This window comes from Vulpes lagopus, chromosome 8 (assembly GCF_018345385.1).
Source record: "Vulpes lagopus strain Blue_001 chromosome 8, ASM1834538v1, whole genome shotgun sequence".
NCBI classification, from domain to species: domain Eukaryota; kingdom Metazoa; phylum Chordata; class Mammalia; order Carnivora; family Canidae; genus Vulpes; species Vulpes lagopus.
Genome location: NC_054831.1, coordinates 68,792,292 through 68,810,740, shown reverse-complemented (window position 1 = coordinate 68,810,740; position 18,449 = coordinate 68,792,292). Strand labels below are relative to the sequence as shown.

The 18,449-nt window shown below is 37.8% G+C and overlaps 1 protein-coding gene and 1 pseudogene across 6 annotated transcripts in view; one reads left to right on the top strand and one right to left on the bottom strand.

Annotated features, from left to right (window-relative positions):
- ST8SIA6 (ST8 alpha-N-acetyl-neuraminide alpha-2,8-sialyltransferase 6) overlaps nucleotides 1–18,449 on the bottom strand; it is a 221,314-nt gene that overhangs the window by 53,823 nt on the left and 149,042 nt on the right. The window lies entirely within an intron of this gene.
- LOC121496527 lies at nucleotides 2,443–2,844 on the top strand (annotated as a pseudogene).

Sequence of the window (18,449 nt, the reverse complement as noted above, 5' to 3'; positions counted from 1 at the left end):
TCTGGTCAATGGTAGTCTATTAGTGACTAAGTCTTGGAGGAGTCAAAAGTTATACATGGATTTTCAACTGCACAGGGAGGGAGATCATTGTTCCTAATCCCATGTTGTTAAAGGGTCAACTGTAATTTATATACCACATAATTCATCCACTTAATGGGTACAAACCAATGGTTTTTAAAGAATATTCACAGATATGTACAACCATCACTACAGTCAACTTGAGAACATTTTTGTCACCTCAAAATGAAATTTGGTACACTTTGGTTATCACCCCCTGCAACTCATAAATTTTGATATATTGTGCTTTTGTTTTCATTCATCTTGAAGTATATCCTGATTTTCCTTTATATTACCTCATGGACGCAATGATAGGAGAATTGTCTAATTTCCACATATTTATGAGTTTTTCAAATTTTTCCTGAATATTGACTTCAAATTTCATTACAATGTAGCCAGATAACGTATCTTGTGTTAATTCTATCCTTTTAAGTTTATTTCAGGCCTTGTTTTATAGCCTAGTATATGATTTATCCTGGAGAACGTTTTGTGTGTATTTGAGAAGAATGTACATTCTGTTGTTGGGTTGTGTATTCAGCAGAAGTCTAGTAGGTCTAGTTGGTACACAGTGTTATTCAAGTCTTCCATTTCTTTGTTGATATTCCTTTTGGTTGTTATATTCACTACTAAAAATAAGATACTGAAGTCTCCAATTATTATTGAATTATTTATTTCTCCCTTGATTTCTGTCAGTTATTGCTTTGTTATTTTAGTGCTCTGTTATTAGGTTTATAAGTATTAAGTCTTTCTGCTGAGTTGATCTTTTTAGGATTATAAAGTCTCCTTTATTTCTACTAACATTTTTTTTCTTTTAAAAGTCTACTTTTGTCTGATTATCAGTTTAGCCACTCCACATGCCATTTTTTTTTAATTTTTTTTCAGATGCCATTTTTAAAACAAAGGGTAAAATAGCAGAGGAAAGTCTAACTAACTACATCAGTAATAACCCATTCACATTTAATGTTATTACTTAGTTAAACTTACATCTGTCATTTCACTCTTTGTTTTTATGTTTCATGTATTCTTTGTTCTTCTACTTCTTCTTTACAGAATTCTTCTGCCTTAAGTGAATATTTTATAGAGTAGCATTTTAGTAAGTTTTAACTTTATCTCTTAGTGGTTGCGCTAAGGCTTCCCATACATGTCTTACTTTGTCAGAATTAGTTTCCAATTTATACTACCTTAACTGCACTGATATGGAAAATATTACTTACAGCTTATAGCTCTATTCCCTTTCCCCCACTTTTGTGAAAATTTTGTTATAAATATTATATCTATTCATGTTATATACCCACCTACACATTGTTATAATTATTACTTTACCATCTGTAATCATTTCCTTGGCCCAATTACAGCTTTGTTCCCCCACACACCTCCTTTGTGCTGTTATTGGCAAATATATTACATGTCTGTGTGAGAAATGCTTTTAAGGGCTTTGTGGGCTACTGTAATAATTTTACCTTTACTTCTCAGTGAAATGGAAGACACTGCGATAGAAAAGTGACTTGATCTGACTTACATTTTAAAAAGGTTTCTTCTGTATACTTGTTGAGAATAGCCTCTTAGGAAAAGAGAGAGACCAATTAAGAGAATTGCCACAATTTGAGAGTAGAATAAAGATGGCTTGGACAAGGGTGGAATTGGTACAATTAGCAAGAAGAAATCATCAGCTTCTAAAAATGATCTGAAGATAGCCAGTAGATTTAATATCAGACAATGATATGGATAAAAACAGAGGACTCAAGAATTACTTGGAGCATCTAGGCCTGAGCACTGGAAGAATAGATGTGGCATTAACAGAAACTGGGAAAAGTGCTGGAGTACCAAGCATTTCCCTTTAGGAGAAAGTCCAGGAGATCTTGCAGGATGTGTAAGGTTTGAGATGCCTTATAGACATCCCAGGAAAGTGTTGATGGGACAAAGGAACATTCAAATCTGGGAAGAGGTTCAGGCAGGAAATACAAATTTGGAAATCATCAGTATGTATGTGGTATTTTAATCCAAGAGACTAAATGTGGTCCTTGAAGACTGAGCATGAAGAGAAATGAGGCCTAAGGACTGAGTTCTGGGGCACTCCAGCCTCAAAAGTGAGAGATGAGGAATCTGCAAAGAAGAATGAGAAGACAGTGTATTCTAACTTTCTTAACATACTGTGAGCTGCTAAAAAGAAATAATTTATCATGTTTATTGTGGAAGAGTTCTCAACTACACATACTTTGAAAATATGTATTTCCAGGTTGAAAATAACTGTCACTGTACCTGTCCCAGTGTTGAGCACAAAGAAGCTGCTGTTTGTTTCTGAAATTGAAGTTTAATATATAATTAGAACATAGAAACACCCAAAGGCTCTTTTCCTCCCCGGCTGCTTGAAGCTCAGCCGCCATCATGAACCACACAGTAACTATCCAGACCAGGAAGTTCATGACCAACTGACAGAATGGTCATTGATTTCAGCGGAAACAGATGGTCATTGATGTTCTTCACCCCGGGAAGGCAACAGTACCTAAGACAGAAATTCAGGAAAAACTAGCCAAAATGTACAAGACCACACCAAATGCCATATTTGTATTTGTATTCAGAACCCATTTTGGTGGTGGCAAGACAACTAGCTTTGCATGACTTAGGATTCCTTGGATTACACAAAGAAAAGTGAACCCAAAAAGACATGCAAGACATGGCCTATATGAGAAGAAAAAGACTTCAAGAAAACAGCGCAAAGAACGCAAAAACAGAATGAAGAAAGTCAGGGGGACTGCCAAAGCCAACATTGGTGCTGGCAAAAAGTGAGCTGGAGATTGGACAACAGAAGGAGCAAAGATTCTGCAGTGGCTTTATCTGTGCTGATTGTGCAGATTCTTCATGAGAGGATTAATAAACTAAGAACGTTAATGTGAAAAAAAAACCCAAAGGTTTCAGATATTAATTCTGAACTATGCCAATAATTAGTCATTGGCCATGATCTTACCAAAAGAAGGCAGTCTGATCCCAAACTTGCAATTATGGTCCCTGCTGTGCAAGATAATGCCACATTAAGACTATTTACATTTCAGAAGCTTAAGTAAAATAAGTATCCCAAAGTGAAGAAAGTGCATAGTATTTTTTTCAAGATGGATTGCTTTTGAAGAGATGCTCATTATAAAGTCAAATGTTCTGTATATTAGAAAGTCTTATATTTGTGACTGTTAATCCTGCTCTCATTAAGAGTAGTACCATAGAACTGGCACAAAAACAGACACATAGATCAATGGAACAGAATAGAGAATCCAGAAGTGGACCCTCAACTTTATGGTCAACTAATATTCAACAAAGGAGGAAAAACTATCCACTGGAAGAAAGACAGTCTCTTCAATAAATGGTGCTTGGAAAATTGAACATCCACATGCAGAAGAATGAAACTAGACCATTCTCTTGCACCATACACAAAGATAAACTCAAAATGGATGAAAGATCTTTTTTTTCCTTTTTTTTAATAAATTAATTTTTTATTGGTGTTCAATTTACCAACATACAGAATAACACCCAGTGCTCATCCCGTCAAGTGTCCCCCTCAGTGCCCATCACCCATTCACCCCCATGCCCCGCCCTCCTCCCCTTCCATCACCCCTAGTTCGTTTCCCAGAGTTAGGAGTCTTTATGTTCTGTCTCCCTTTCTGATATTTCCCACACATTTCTTCTCCCTTCCCTTATATTCCCTTTCACTATTATTTATATTCCCCAAATGAATGAGAACATACACTGTTTGTCCTTCTCCGATTGACTGACTTCACTCAGCATAATACCCTCCAGTTCCATCCACGTTGAAGCAAAATGGTGGGTATTTGTGATGAATGGATGAAAGATCTAAAGGTGAGACAAGATTCCATCAAAATCCTAGAGGAAAACACAGGCAACACCTTTTTTGAACTTGGCCGCAGTAACTTCTTGCAAGATACATCCACGAAGGCAAGAGAAACAAAAGCAAAAATGAACTATTGGAACTTCATCAAGATAAGAAGCTTTTGCACAGCAAAGGATACAGTCAACAAAACTAAAAGACAACCTACAGAATGGGAGAAGATATTTACAAATGACGTATCAGATAAAGGGCTAGTTTCCAAGATCTATAAAGAACTTATTAAACTCAACAGCAAAGAAACAATCCAATCATGAAATGGGCAAAAGACATGAACAGAAATCTCACAGAGGAATACAGAGACATGGCCAACATGCACATGAGAAAATGCTCTGCATCACTTGCCATCAGGGAAATACAAATCAAAACCACAATGAGATACCACCTCACACCAGTGAGAATGGGGAAAATTAACAAGGCAGGAAACCACAAATGTTGGAGAGGATGTGGAGAAAGGGGAACCCTCTTGCACTGTTGGTGGGAATGTGAACTGGTGCAGCCACTCTGGAAAACTGTGTGGAGGTTCCTCAAAGAGTTAAAAATCGATCTGCCCTATGACCCAGCAATTGCACTGCTGGGGATTTACCCCAAAGATACAGATGCAATGAAACACCAGGACACCTGCACCCCAATGTTTATAGCAGCAATGTCCGCAATAGCCAAACTGTGGAAGGAGCCTCGGTGTCCATCGAAAGATGAATGGATAAAGAAGATGTGGCTTATGTATACAATGGAATATTACTCAGCCATTAGAAATGACAAATACCCACCATTTGCTTCTACATGGATGGAACTGGAGGGTATTATGTTGAGTGAAATAAGTCAATTGGAGTAGGACAAACATTATATGATCTCATTCATTTGGGGAATATAAAAAATAGTGAAAGGGAATAAAGGGGAAAGGAGAAAAAAATGAATGGGAAATATCAAGGAGGGAGACAGGACATGAGAGACTCCTAACTCTGGGAAACGAACTAGGGGTGGTGGAAGGGGAGGTGGGTGGGGGGTGGGGATGACTGGGTGATGGGCACTGAGGAGGGCACTTGATGGGATGAGCACTGGGTGTTATTCTATATGTTGGCAAATTGAACGCCAATAAAAAATAAATTTATAAAAAAAAGAGTAGTACCATAGAGTACTAAAAACAAAATAGTCAGAATTTTACCCAAATCCTAGTTCTGCCATTTGTAACTGTCTGATGTTCTATAAGCCACTTAAACCCTCTGGGCTCATTTCTTTCACTTGTGTAATTAGAATAATGATACTTACCCTGAAAAAATACTGCAGGACTATAGATGCATTTAAATTATCTTACATATGGAAGGCTCACAAAAGTAGTAGTTGTTAAATTACCACTATTTAATAACTTTGGCAATAATATCCTTATGATAAAAACACAATAATGCAAAGGATTATGAATTGAATAATACATTATCTATGAAAAAAATACATTATCTATGGATATATAATAAATTGCTCCTAAAACTTAACTTAAAAAAATAATCAACATTTATTATTAAATAGGTTCTGAAGATCAACAGCTTATCTGAGTGATTTGGGCCCAGCAGTCCTCATTAAGCTGCAAAGTCAAGAATTTGGTCAGGGCTGAAGGATCAACTTCTAAGAAGGCTCAGTCACATGACTGACAAGCTGGTGCTAGCTATTGGCAGACCTTAGTTCCTTGTCACAGGGACCTGTCCACAGCCCCATGACTCGGTAGCTGGCTTCCCTCAGAGCAAACAATCTCAGATGGTAAGACAGAGCTATCAAATTCTTTTATGACCTGTCCTTGAAACTCAGACTTTGTTATTTCTGCAGTACTGTTATACTGCTAACTGGTTACACATGGCAGCCCCCCCCCCACCCCGCCTCCAGGGAGGTAGGGGAAAGTGGGTGGATACCAGGAGAGAATCATTGGGCATCATCTTGGGATCTGGCTACTGCGAATAGTAAATAAACCATAGTTTTAGCAGTACTTGCTCTATTTTTGAAAATGCTGGGCGAAAGTAATAGATACGCTTTCTTTCTCTGTGCCACTTCTAAAATTAAAAATAATCTCAATTATTTCTTAATGCCTGTAAGTTTGATTATTTTTATTGTTCATTGTCTTTTTTATTAAAGGTTTTTTCAAATGACTAGTTATTTGAGCAAGTGTAACGAAGCCCTCTGATGTGAATACATAACCAACATTGTAGCATAACTAGAAAGTCAGCATTTTAATTTTCCTCTGAGGGCAAATTCAGCTTTGTTTCCACTGATAAATACTTACAATAAAACACCACACTATTTCAATCTTCAGCACTGCAAAAAAGATTTACTAAGCAACTCTTACCAAGTATTAATTAAAGAATTCAGATTAGGATTATGCTAATTCTTTTCGAATATCAACAACCCCTCCCCCCCCCAAAAAAAAACCACACGCATTTTCCCACCCTTTCATTAACTGGTTGCCTAACATTAAACAAGTCATTGTCCCATTGCTTAATCTTTAAACTGAGACAACAGATTTTGTAGGAAAATAAAAGTCATACATGCTTCTGTTAAGTACAGAAAAAAGTATACAGATTTGAAGAATTTGAGACTATTCCTTCAATTCCTGAAACTGTATGATTATTATTTCTTATATACTCTCTGGAGCATAGAATGATGGTTAAATCACCTTTTAATACATCTGGCATAATTGTTTGGCATAAATGCAAAGAAAGTTTCACCGACCTCTTTCATAGCCTCAATATTAATTCATCTGTTTCAACTTCAAATTTTTTATCAACAAACTTAGCACTGTTTTAGATACCAATAGAAATTTCCTAAGATATTAAAGAAGGTATCATGTTGGTACAATTGGCTGTTTTGTTTTAACTTCTTTCTGATCTTTATACCAAGGAAAGAAAAAAGTGCTAGATTTTGGAGCCCTTACATCTGATTTGAAAAGGCAAGTTAAAGGGTCAGAGGTAAAAAGAAACAAAAGTGTGAATATCATTTTAAGAAGCAATGAAAGCACCACAGATTTAAAGCCGAACAGAAACCAGTCATATATCATCCTATGCCAAGAAAATCTTGTACATGACCAAAAATCATTTTTCCTGATAGACAACTTGAAACTTAGGAATACTTGCTTTGTTAGCAGGCTGTCAAGTGATATGCTCACATTCGGGTTTTTTGAGGTTTGATCTGCCATAATTTATACCTCTTCTTTTCAAACTGCATTCAGGTCATGTTGTACTCTCCAACATAATAAATAGTGAAGAACATTTGGGGCCAGTCTTCAACTCACTTTGCCTTTCACCCTCCAAAATGGTGCATTCTAACTAGCATCTTGATGGTGTCCCACCGAGATGATACCTTTCAGAAAATTCAATTGTTGTCAGTTATTTTAAATGATACTGCATGAAATAGCTCACCAAACATACACACTCAGCAAATAGTGTAGGGTGTAAGCCACACTTAGTCTATGCAAGGACGTGTTGTTCCAAATCTTAATTCTGAGAATTTGGATCTTAGCCTCCAAAAAAGCTCTGAATACAAGTGAATATTTCATGGTTCAGTGATGGAACAGGAAGTTATAGGGGAATGGCTTACATTGACCTATTTCTAAAAAGATCTCTAAATCTCTCATTTCAATATAGACACTATATAAACTACTCAAGTGTTCAAAAGATTAAGAGACTGCTGTTGTTTAAAAAAATGTTTTCTTTTACCTTTAAGAAATACCTTGGAGGCCGAGAGTCAAAAGAATAAGAATAATAGAGCTATTTAATATATATGTTGCAGAAATATCTGGTTGACCACCACTGACTGGTGTTTCCTTTCTATAGTATATAGTTGGTGCCACAAGCAGTTTCTCATCCAGGTACTACAGTCCCTGATGCCTACCACATGCCAACTTCACTCACTGGTCAAAACTAGTTGCATGACCCCAAACATGGAGGTGGCCCCAGTTCCAGCCAATAAGATGTGACTAGAAGTGACGTCTGTCCCCTCCAAGTCATGAGTGCTTTCTCCACAGTGTCTTCTTCAACAGCAAGCCCGGGACCGTCTACTGAAGATGACTACATCATGAGACGGAAGGAGCCAGGATCCCTGAATCAATACTCAAAGGAAAGTTGCCTGATCAAGGAGGAGTACCTATATTGAACACTGTATAGAAGAGAATAAAATTGTGTGCTGCAATGTTACTTTTTGGGAGATTTTGTTAGAACAGTTCATCTACCCCGACAAAGTGGAGGAAACTAAACAAATATAAAGGCACATTTTCTTGAGATCCAGGATCATCTGACAAAATGGAAGCACAAGAGAAAAAAAAGGTATAGCAACAGAGTCAGAAGTGCTCGAGAGGGAGAAAAATGAGTTCATTTCCTGGATCAGCTGCTCTCAAGTTTCTACTCTCCGAAAAATCAATTCATTTGTCTGAAGCACTGTAGACTAAGATGGAAAGCTTGGATATTCATAAAAAATCATTTTTTTCTAAAAATATAAGCAGAAAACATTACATATAATCTTGCTATACTGAAAAACAGGCAAAGTAGCACTGATAAGATAGTTACATGGCATTTTTAATACAGTATAATTTTTACCTAGAAAATAACGTGATGAGAAGGACTAAGCTGGAGAAACCCATAGAAATAGTCAAGGGCAACGGATTAGGGAAGGAAAAATGGGGAGAACTAGAGATTCAAATAAAGAGAAAGAGAAAACTATTGGTTTCAAAAAGAGTTGAAGTTTATGTATCTGTGGCTAATTTTTTAAGAGCTAGAAATTAAAGGTGGTATGCAAAATGATTTGAAGACCTAAGAAATGTACTCATTCATTCATTCACCAAATATTTACTGAGCAACTACTATGTGCCAAGGCCTGTGACAGGCACTAAAAACAAAACCCTAAATAAGCTCTCTAGAGCCCAGTCTTTTTTTTTTTAATTGAGGTGTATAATTGACATACCATATTATGTCAGTTTCAGGTGTACAACATAGTGATTCAACACTTGCATACACTGAGAAATGATCACCACAGTAAGTCTAGATACCATCAATCACCAACATTGATATAATATTATTTGCTGTATTCTCCATGCCATACACTATACCCTGTGTCTTATTTATTTTATAATTGAAACTTTATACCTCTTGACCCCTTCACCCATTTCAACCACTCTCCTAAGCCCACTCCCCTCTGCCAACTGCCAATCTGTTCTCTATCTATGACTCTGGGTCTTCTTGTTTTGTTTTTCACATACAAGTGAAATCATGTGGTATTTGTCTTTGTCTGACTTATTTTAGAGTGTAATACTCTCAAGGCCCACCCATGTTGCAAAATGGCAACATTTCATTCCTTTTTATGGCGGGGGCGGGGGTGCACACACAGGCGTGTGTGTGTGTGTGTGTGTGTGTCTGTGTGTGCGTGTGCAACACATTTTTATCTATTCATCCACTGATGGACACTCAGGCTGTTTTCATGTCTTGCCTATTAGAAATAATGGTGTAAAGCATATAGGGGTGCATGTATCTTTTAGAATTAGTGTTTTCATTTTCTTCAGATACATATCCAATAGTGTAATTGCTGGATCATATGGTAGTTCCATTTTTCACTTTTTGAGGAATCTCTATACTGTTTTCCATAGTGGCTGGACCAATATACATTCGCATCAACAGTACACAAGGGTTCCCTTTTCTACATAACCTGGCCAATGCTTCTTTCTTGTCTAAATCTGTCAGATATAATGTGATATCTCATTGTGGCTTTGATTTGTATTTTTCTGATTAGCGATGTTGAACATCTTTTCCTGTACCCATTAGCCATCTATCTGTCTTTTTTGGAAAAATGTCTATTCAGATCCTCTGCTCATTTTTAAACTGGATTTTTGTTGTTGTTGTTGTTGTTGTTGTTATTGAGCTGTATGAGTTCTTTATCTAGTTTGGATATTAACCTTATTGTATTTGCAAATATCTTCTCCCATTCAATAGGTTGCCTTTCTATTTTTCTGAGGATTTCCTTTCCTATACAGAAGCTTAACATAGTCCCATTTGTTTTTTACTTTTGTTTTCCTTGCTTTTAGAGTCAGATCCAAACAAACACTGCAAAGACTAATTTCAAAGAGCTTACTACTTGTTTTCCTATAGGAGTTTTGTGGTTTCAGGTCTTATATTCAAAACTTCAATCCATCTGAGTTTGTTTTTGTGTATGGTGTAAGATAGTATCCAGCTTCATTCTTACGTGTAAGCTGTCCAGGTTTTCTCAACACCATTTGCTGAAGAGAGAGTCCTTTCCACATTTTATATTCTTCCTTCTTTGTGGAAATCAATTGACTATATACATGGATTTATTTCTGAGCTCTGTATTCTATTCCATTGATCTATATGTGTTTTTATGCCAAAACCATAATGTTTTAATTTATAAAGCTCTGTAGTAAAGTTTGAAATCAGGGAGCATGATGCCTCTGGATTTGTTATTCTTTCCCTAGATTGTTTTCGCTATTTGGGGTCTTTTGTATTTCCATATGAATTCTAGAATTATTTGTGCCAGTTCTGTAAAAAATGCCATTGGAACCTTGATAAAGATTACGACGACTCCATACATTGCTTTGGGTAGTATGGACATTTTAAAAAGTAACTCTTCCAATCTAGGGACACAAAATATCTTCCCACTTATGATTGTTCATTATTAGTGTATAGAAACACAACATATTTTTTGTGGTTAATCTTGTATCCTGCAACTTTACTGGATTTGTTTTTTAATTCTTTTTTGTCGTTGTTGTTTGTTTTTGTTTTTTGCTTTTGTTTTTTAGTTCTAATGATTTTTTGGTGAAGTCCTTAGGGTTTTCTATATCTAGTATTGTGTCACCTGCAAACACTGAGTTTAATTACTCAGTTAACTGAGTAATTCGGTTTTATTTTCTGCAGTAACAAACATGTAGGGCCCGTTCCTCCTACAGAAGGGAAAGAACTAAGAACTCAAGGGCACTAGGAGGCACCTGGGGCCCATTCTGGGGGAAAAACGTGGGACCCTGATAACCGATGGGCAACGACAGCAGGTACCGACGGCCTGTGCCCTGCCTGCTGGGGGTGCCTTCTATTATTTAGATGCCTTCTATTTATTTTTCTTTCCTAACTGTTATGGCTAGAACTCCCAATACTATGCTGAATAGAAGTGGGGAGAGTGGGCATCCTTGTCTTCTTACTGATCTTACAGGAAAATCTTTCAGGTTTTCACCCCTGAGTATGATAATAGCTATGGGCTTGTCATATATGGCCTTTGTTATGCTGAGGTACATTCTTTCTATACCCTCTCTGCTAAGAGTTTTTAACATAAACGGATGTTGAGTTTTGTCCAAAGTTTACCTACTATTTATTGAGATAGTATGTGATTTTTATTGTTCATTTTATTAATGTAATATATCACATTGATTGATTTGCAGGTGTTGAACCATTCTTGCATCCTAGGAATAAATCCTACTTGACCATGGTGTATAATCCTCTTAATGTATTTCTGAATTTAGTTTGCTAATATTTTGTTGAGGATTTCTGCATCCAAGTTCATCAGGGATGTTGCCTGTAACTTTCTTTTTTTGTTTTGTTTTGGGGTTGTCCTTGCCTAGTCTGGTATTAAGGTCTCATAAGATGAGTTTGGAAGTATTTCCTCGTCCTTGTTTTTTTGGAAGAATCTGAGAAGGATAGTATTCTTTTAAAGGTTTTATTTATTTAGAGAGAGAGAGAGATGCAGAGACACAGGCAGAGGGAGAAGCAGGCTCCACGCAGGGAGCCCGACGCGGGACTCGATCCTCGGTCTCCAGAATCACACCCCGGGCTGCAGGCAGCGCTAAACCACTGCACCACCACGGCTGCCCTGAGAAGGATAGTATTAAATCTTTAAATGTTTGGTAGAATTCACCAGTGAAGCTGTCTGGTCCTGGATTTGTGTTACTAGGTTTTTGATTACTGATTCATTCTCCTTACTAGTGACTGGTTTATTCAGATTTTCTATTTTGTCATTATGTATTCTTGGAAGAATGTAAGCTTCTAGGAATTTATCCATTTCTTCTAGATTGTCCTGTGGGTTTTTTTTTTTTTTTTTGCATATAATCATTCATAGTAGTCTCTTAAGATCCTGTGTATTTCTCTGGTATCAGTTGTAACTTCTTTTTAATTTCTGATTCTATTAGAGCCTTCTCTCTGTTCTTGATAAGACTACGTAAAGGTTGGTCTTTTTTATCTTTTCAAAGAACCATCTCTTAGTTTGCGATCTCTTCTAATGCCTTTTTAGTTTCTATTTATTTCCAGTTCAATCTTTAATTATTTCCATCCTTCTATTAATTTCGGGCTTCATTTGTTCTTCTTTTTCTAGTTCCTTTCCATGTAAAGTTCAATTGTTTATTTGAAATTTCTCTTTTCTTGAGGTAGACCTATTTTGCTATGAACTCCCCTCTTAGAATCTTTTGCTGCATCCCGTAGATTTTGGTATGTCATATTTCTGCTTTTGATTCCAGGTATTTTTTAAATTTCTTCTTTGATTTCTTCTATTACCCAATGGTTGTTTAGTAACATGAATATCTCCATGTATTTGTAGTTTTTGCAGCTTTCTTCTTATAACTGATTCCTAGTTTCATACAACTGTGGTTGGAAAAGATGCTTGGTATTATTTCAATCTTCTTGAGTTTACTGAGACCTGTTTTGTGTCCTAACATGTAATGTATCCTGAAGAATGTGCCCAGTGCATCTAAGAAGAATGTGTATATTGCTAGTTTGGGATGGAATGTTCTGTATACACCTGTTATGTTCATCTAGTGTAATGTGCCATTCAAGGCCACTGTTTGCAATTTTCTGTCTGGATGATCTATCCATCGATGTAAACGGGGTGAAGTTCCATATTATTATTGCGTTACTGTTAATTTCACCATTTAGGTTAATATTTGCCTTATATATTTGGTGCTCCGTCGTTGAGTGTATATATATCTTCTTCCCAGACTGACCTGTTAGCATTATGCAGTTCCCTTGTTTTTTATTACAGCCTTTGTTATAAAGTCTACTTTATCTGATATGAATATAGCTATACTAGATTTCATTTCCATTTGAAGGAAATATATTTTTCCATTTATTCACTTTAAGCCTATGTTTGTCCTTTTCTCAGAAGTGAGTCTCTTGTAGGCACTCTATACATGCATCTTTTTTTTCTTATCCTTTCAGCCACTCTATGTCTTTTGAATGGTGAATTTAAACCACTTACATATAAAGTAATTATTGGTAGGTTGTACTTATTTATTTTGTTCACTGTCTTCTGGTTGTTTTTGTGGTTCCTCTCTGTTCCTTTCTTCTTCTCTTTCTCTCTTCCCCTCTGGTTTTATGACTTTCTTTAGTGTTACATTTAAATTCCTTTCTTATTTTCTCATATATTTACTATAATTTTTGCTTTGTGATTACCATTAGGTTTGTATATAATATCTTATGTATATATCATCTTATGTGTTTTAAACTTGATAACAATTTAAATTTGAACACATTCTAAAACTCTATATTTTTTAATCACCATGTTTCATGTTTTTGATGTCATATTTTACTTATTTTATATAGCCCTTAACTAATTATTGTAGTTTTACTTAATTTTTGCTACATTTGTCTTTTAATCTTCATTGTAGTTTTCTAGGTGATTAACACACTACTTTACTGTGTATTTACTTTTTCCAGTGAGATTTTTACTTTCATGTTTTCTTGTTATTAATTAGTGCCATTGCTTTTTAGTGTCAAAGTCCCTTTAATATTTCTTGCAAGGCCACTTTAATAGTAGTATGACTTTAGCTCCTGTGTTCTAGAAAACTCTACCTCTCCTTCAATTCTGAATGATAACCTTGTTGGGTAGAGTATTTTTGGTTGGAAGATTTTTCTTTCCTGTCAGCACTTTTAATATGTCATGCCACTCCCATCTGGCCTGGCAAAACTTCTGCTGAGAAATCTGTTGATAGCCTAATGGCGTTTCCCTTGTATGTAACAATGGGAAATTGCTTTTTCTTTTGCTTCTTTTAAGATTTTGTCTTTAACTTTTGACATTTTAATTATAACGTGTCTTGGTGTGGATCTCTTTGGACTTACCTTGTTTTGTAATTTCTGTATTCTTAAACCTAGATGTCTGTTTCCTTCACCAGGTTAGGAAAATTATCAGCCATTATTCTTTCAAATAAGTCTTCTGCCCCTTTCTCTCTCTCTTCTCCTTCTAGAACTCCTATGACGTAAAGACCATTCACTGGATTTGTCCCATAGGTCTCTTAAGTTTTCTTCATTTTTTTCCACTGCTCTGTCTGGGTGAATTCCATTACTTTGTCTTCCAGCTTGATGATCCATTCTTCCACTTCACCCCATCTACTGTTGAACCCCTCTAGTCCCTCTTGTGTATGTTTCATTTCAGTTGTTGTATTTTTCAGTTCTGTGACTATTGTTTGGTACTTTCTCATACTCTCTTTGTTGGATTTCTCACTGTGTTCTTCCCAAGTTCAGTGAGAAACTTTATGACCATGAATAATTTTAGTGTCAAAGTCCCTCTGACAATTATTAGTGACACTAATAATTTTGAATTCTTTATCAGGTAGATTACTTATCTGCATATCATTAAGGTATTTTTCTGAGGTCTTGTCTTATTCATTTGTTAGGAACATATTTCTCTGTTTCCTCAGTTTGCTCGACTCCCTGTGTTTGTTTCTGTGTATTAAGTGAAGCAGCTACCTCTATGTCCTGAAGAAGTGGTCTTGTGTAGGTGATGAACATTCTTGTTTGACCTTGTGCTAGATGTTGGTTATCTCTTGAACCTTTGTGATTGTCCAAACCACACACTTTATTTTTGATACATCCCTGTTAAGAGTGTGCCAAGAACTGTGAGTGCTCCAATAGGAGGAATTTCATTTAGTACTTAGTTTTAGGCTGACTGGAAGCCAGACCCTCAGGTAGCAGCTTCTAAAGTATGCAAATATATACAATCCTGTAGGGCCACTATCATAATTCCTTCTGGCCTCCAGACTAGATCTAGAGGTGTCCTCTGGACAAGAGAGCAAAAATTGGGGCTCCACATTAAGTGCATGACCTCTTCTCTGGGGGGGGGGGTCTCATCAAGCTATGGTGAGGCCATGGTGGTGGCTCAAGGATACTGTCTCCCTGCTTACATTCCCTGAGTACACCTCCCCAACCTTCAGATGTGTGGGAAATCTACAGCCTGGGGTTTACTTAGCCTGAAACCCCAGGCTAAGTAAACAGGCCTTATTCAGGAAAAGACAGGTTGTGTTTCAGTCTGCGGTCTGTGAAGTGCCCTGAGCATGATGGCTTACTAATAACTGTTCTTTGCATTGCTACCTTTCCAGGATGCTTAGGAATTCCAGCTCCCACCCCCCGACCCCAGCCACCATGACCAAGCAACCAAAGGGTGTTCCCTGTGTGGACTGCACATGCCCACTGGTCAGCTAGTATAGCGGTGGGGTATGCTCGCTGACCTCAGAAAGGCAGTGGGAAAATGTTTTGACGTGTGTCCACGTCAGGATTCCTATTTCAGGAATAGTGCGGTAGTGCCTTGTCTGGGAGTGCATGCTGGTTTTTGGTTGGCTGCAGGACAGTACCATGACCTCTCATGTTCACCTGTCCCAGACAGGGAGAAGGAGAGTGCTGCAAACACCCACACTCTCTGGCTTTAGCGAGGCAATGGGATAGGGCCACATCCATGGAGCTTAGTCTTAAACAGTCAATAAAGAATTGTGATACCGGAATTCTATCCTGCTGTCTTCCAAATGGCAACTGTTTAATTTTCCTTTACATAAAAATGTACAAAAGACCAATGGAGAAAAAGAGCAGTTTCTCTCCCAGTATAACTGTGTCTCCCTAGATTCTATTTTAGCAAACCAAAAGGGACAAATTGGTTGAAGAAAGAGAAAATTCTAAGTCTTTAACAGACCATGACAAAAACAGAGCTAAATAATTATTTCTAAGAAAATGAAATTACTTTTTATCACTACACACTGAATGGCTTTCCCGACTGTCCCTTGTAAGTCCATAATAGCACTGTGTCACAGAACACACAATTCCTGACAATAGACGATACAACAGAAAAAAAATTAGTCTCCTGTGTGCAAAATAAAACTTTCATAACAATGGGCAATTCATGCCTTGCTCTCTCTAGACCTTTGCCAAACAGAATACCAGCACAGGCTAATTATGTGAGCTAGTTGAAAATTGTGTGCATAATGGAAATGCATTCCCCTAAAGAACAGCTGAGAAAAGGTCTCAGCACCAGATCCAAAACAATAGAAAAAAGTGAGAGAGCAAACATGAGGGCATATGCACAGGCATTCTCATTAGCACACGGTAGCTAACCATTTTTGTTGCTGCACATAATAAAGTTGTTCAATTCTGGCCTTGAAAAAAAAAAAAAACAACTTCCATGATTAAAGAATTCTCTCTCATGCTGACTCAAGTGCTTTGCTCCAACATACAGCTATGGATCATCCTTGCATTGAGGACTTATTGTCACTTTGGGGAGCCAAAACAGTTTATGTCAGAGAGAATGTTGAAGAAAGTCAAAGGCAACTTTCATGCGCTTTCATGTGGTTTCATCAGGCAAGGAGTACAGCCAGCTTGTCACAAGGTACGGTGGAACAGGGACTCATTTTCCCAAGTTCTACATTTTGCACGTCATTGTGCAATGCCTGATGCAGGGAGCCTGCAGTAGGTTTGGGATTTGAGATCCATGGGAGAATTTTCAGAAAAATACCTGTACCCCTCCACACCCAATAAACAAACCAACAGCTACCATGTGATCAAAACACACATGTGGCACTATCTGTAACACATGAGCTCCTTTAAGTCCACTCCGAAAGTCAATAAATTTATCATGCAGGTAGAGAAGCATTTACAAGAGTTTCTTCTACCAATCTATGGTAAGTGAGGGTCCTGGAAGGAATGATGGCCCACTCAACTGTGTCATTTAAGAGAAGTTTCAGAAAGGGACTTTTTCAAGAGGCCTGGGGGCTGGATGTTGGGAAATCCAAATACAATGTCAGGGAGTTGATAACAGCTTATTCCTGAGCTGAAGGGTCCTAGGAGAGAATGAAGGCAGAAGAAAAGAGAAAGAGACACCTAACAAAGGTCATGATCTTCATTCAAGATGCAGCACTTTCCTCTGGTCAAGAAGGTAGTGAACCTACAGCAACAACACAAAGAAAGATCCTTTTTCCTCCCTCCTCTTTCTTTTCTCCTTCTGGTGTTCCCTCTGGGTCAAAGCCAATGAAAACCAGATGACAAAAGGAGCAAGGGAGCAAAAGGGAACTGATGAAGTCCTCATGGGTCAACATTCCAGGGCAAAGAAAGGCACAGACTAAACTGTAGCCAAGGGAAAAAAAAAAAAAAAAAACAACAGATCAGGTGTGGCAGATGGAAGGTACAAGGCCCAGTGGATTTCTCCAGGAAGTACAGGGTCCATCGGTTGGACCCTACAGGGTTGGATTGTCAAACCAGATTAACTCAAATCAGATCAGATATCTTAACCAGTATCAGGCTTCTCTAATAGTTTCGAGGACCCAGGCAGCCAAGAGGCTCAGATAAAGCAAAGATGCCTAGGACATCAGGGGTGGTCACCCTGGTCCTGTCTTCCTGCACTGGACATGCGCCTCTAGCCTAGAATAGTAGCTGAGGTCTCCAAGTGAGATCCGCGGGGTTCTACTAGAGAACAGTTACTTTTTATGCCCAGAAAGTTGGATAATCTATGTGCCATTCTCCAGGGAGACCTGCTTCACAGATCCTAGGTTCAGCTGAGTATAATTAATACTAAAAGCAACTCAGCTTAGTTCTCTGAGGAAGATTACAGGTGTACCACAGGCCCCCCCCCCCCCCCCCCCCCCCGCCACATGCACATCCTTCATCCAGAGCTGTCAGACTCTGCTTCTCCAGGTGCAGTCAAGGCAGTACCACTCCCATCAGACTCTTAGGCCACCAGGGGCTCTTGTATATGTGAAGCTTGGAGCTTTCAGGTCTCCCTTCCCAGTATGAAGAAAATGGTATATGAAACTCTTTAAATACGGATTGGAAGCATGTTGGTGTGGGGGGTGAGGGGGGAAGTGGAAGGTGAACCACAGCTAGGACTAAGGATAAATCTGCTAACCTCCTGGAATTATAAGGGATTCAGTACAAGTGTACATTTTTTCTAGGATAGTGTCCAGAATGCTTCCAGGTTTTTTCAAAAAGACTGAAGGCCTATAAAAGTCTAGCCAGTAAAACCAAATGGAGTCTTCAGAACATGTGGATCCAAGGACAGATAAATTGAGTCCCCTCCTACCAGGGTCTGTCTGACCCTGGTCTGCACTGTCTACCCCTCATCCACCCTCCTTACCAGAGAGAGCTTCTCACAGCCCAAAGTGAAACCTGAGAATGAACACAGTCTTATTTTCCAAATGGTTTCAAAGCAGCTGTAAAATACTTTGACCACAAAACACTTACTTTAAAATTAAATTAAGGGACACCTGGATAGCTCAGTGGTTGAGCAT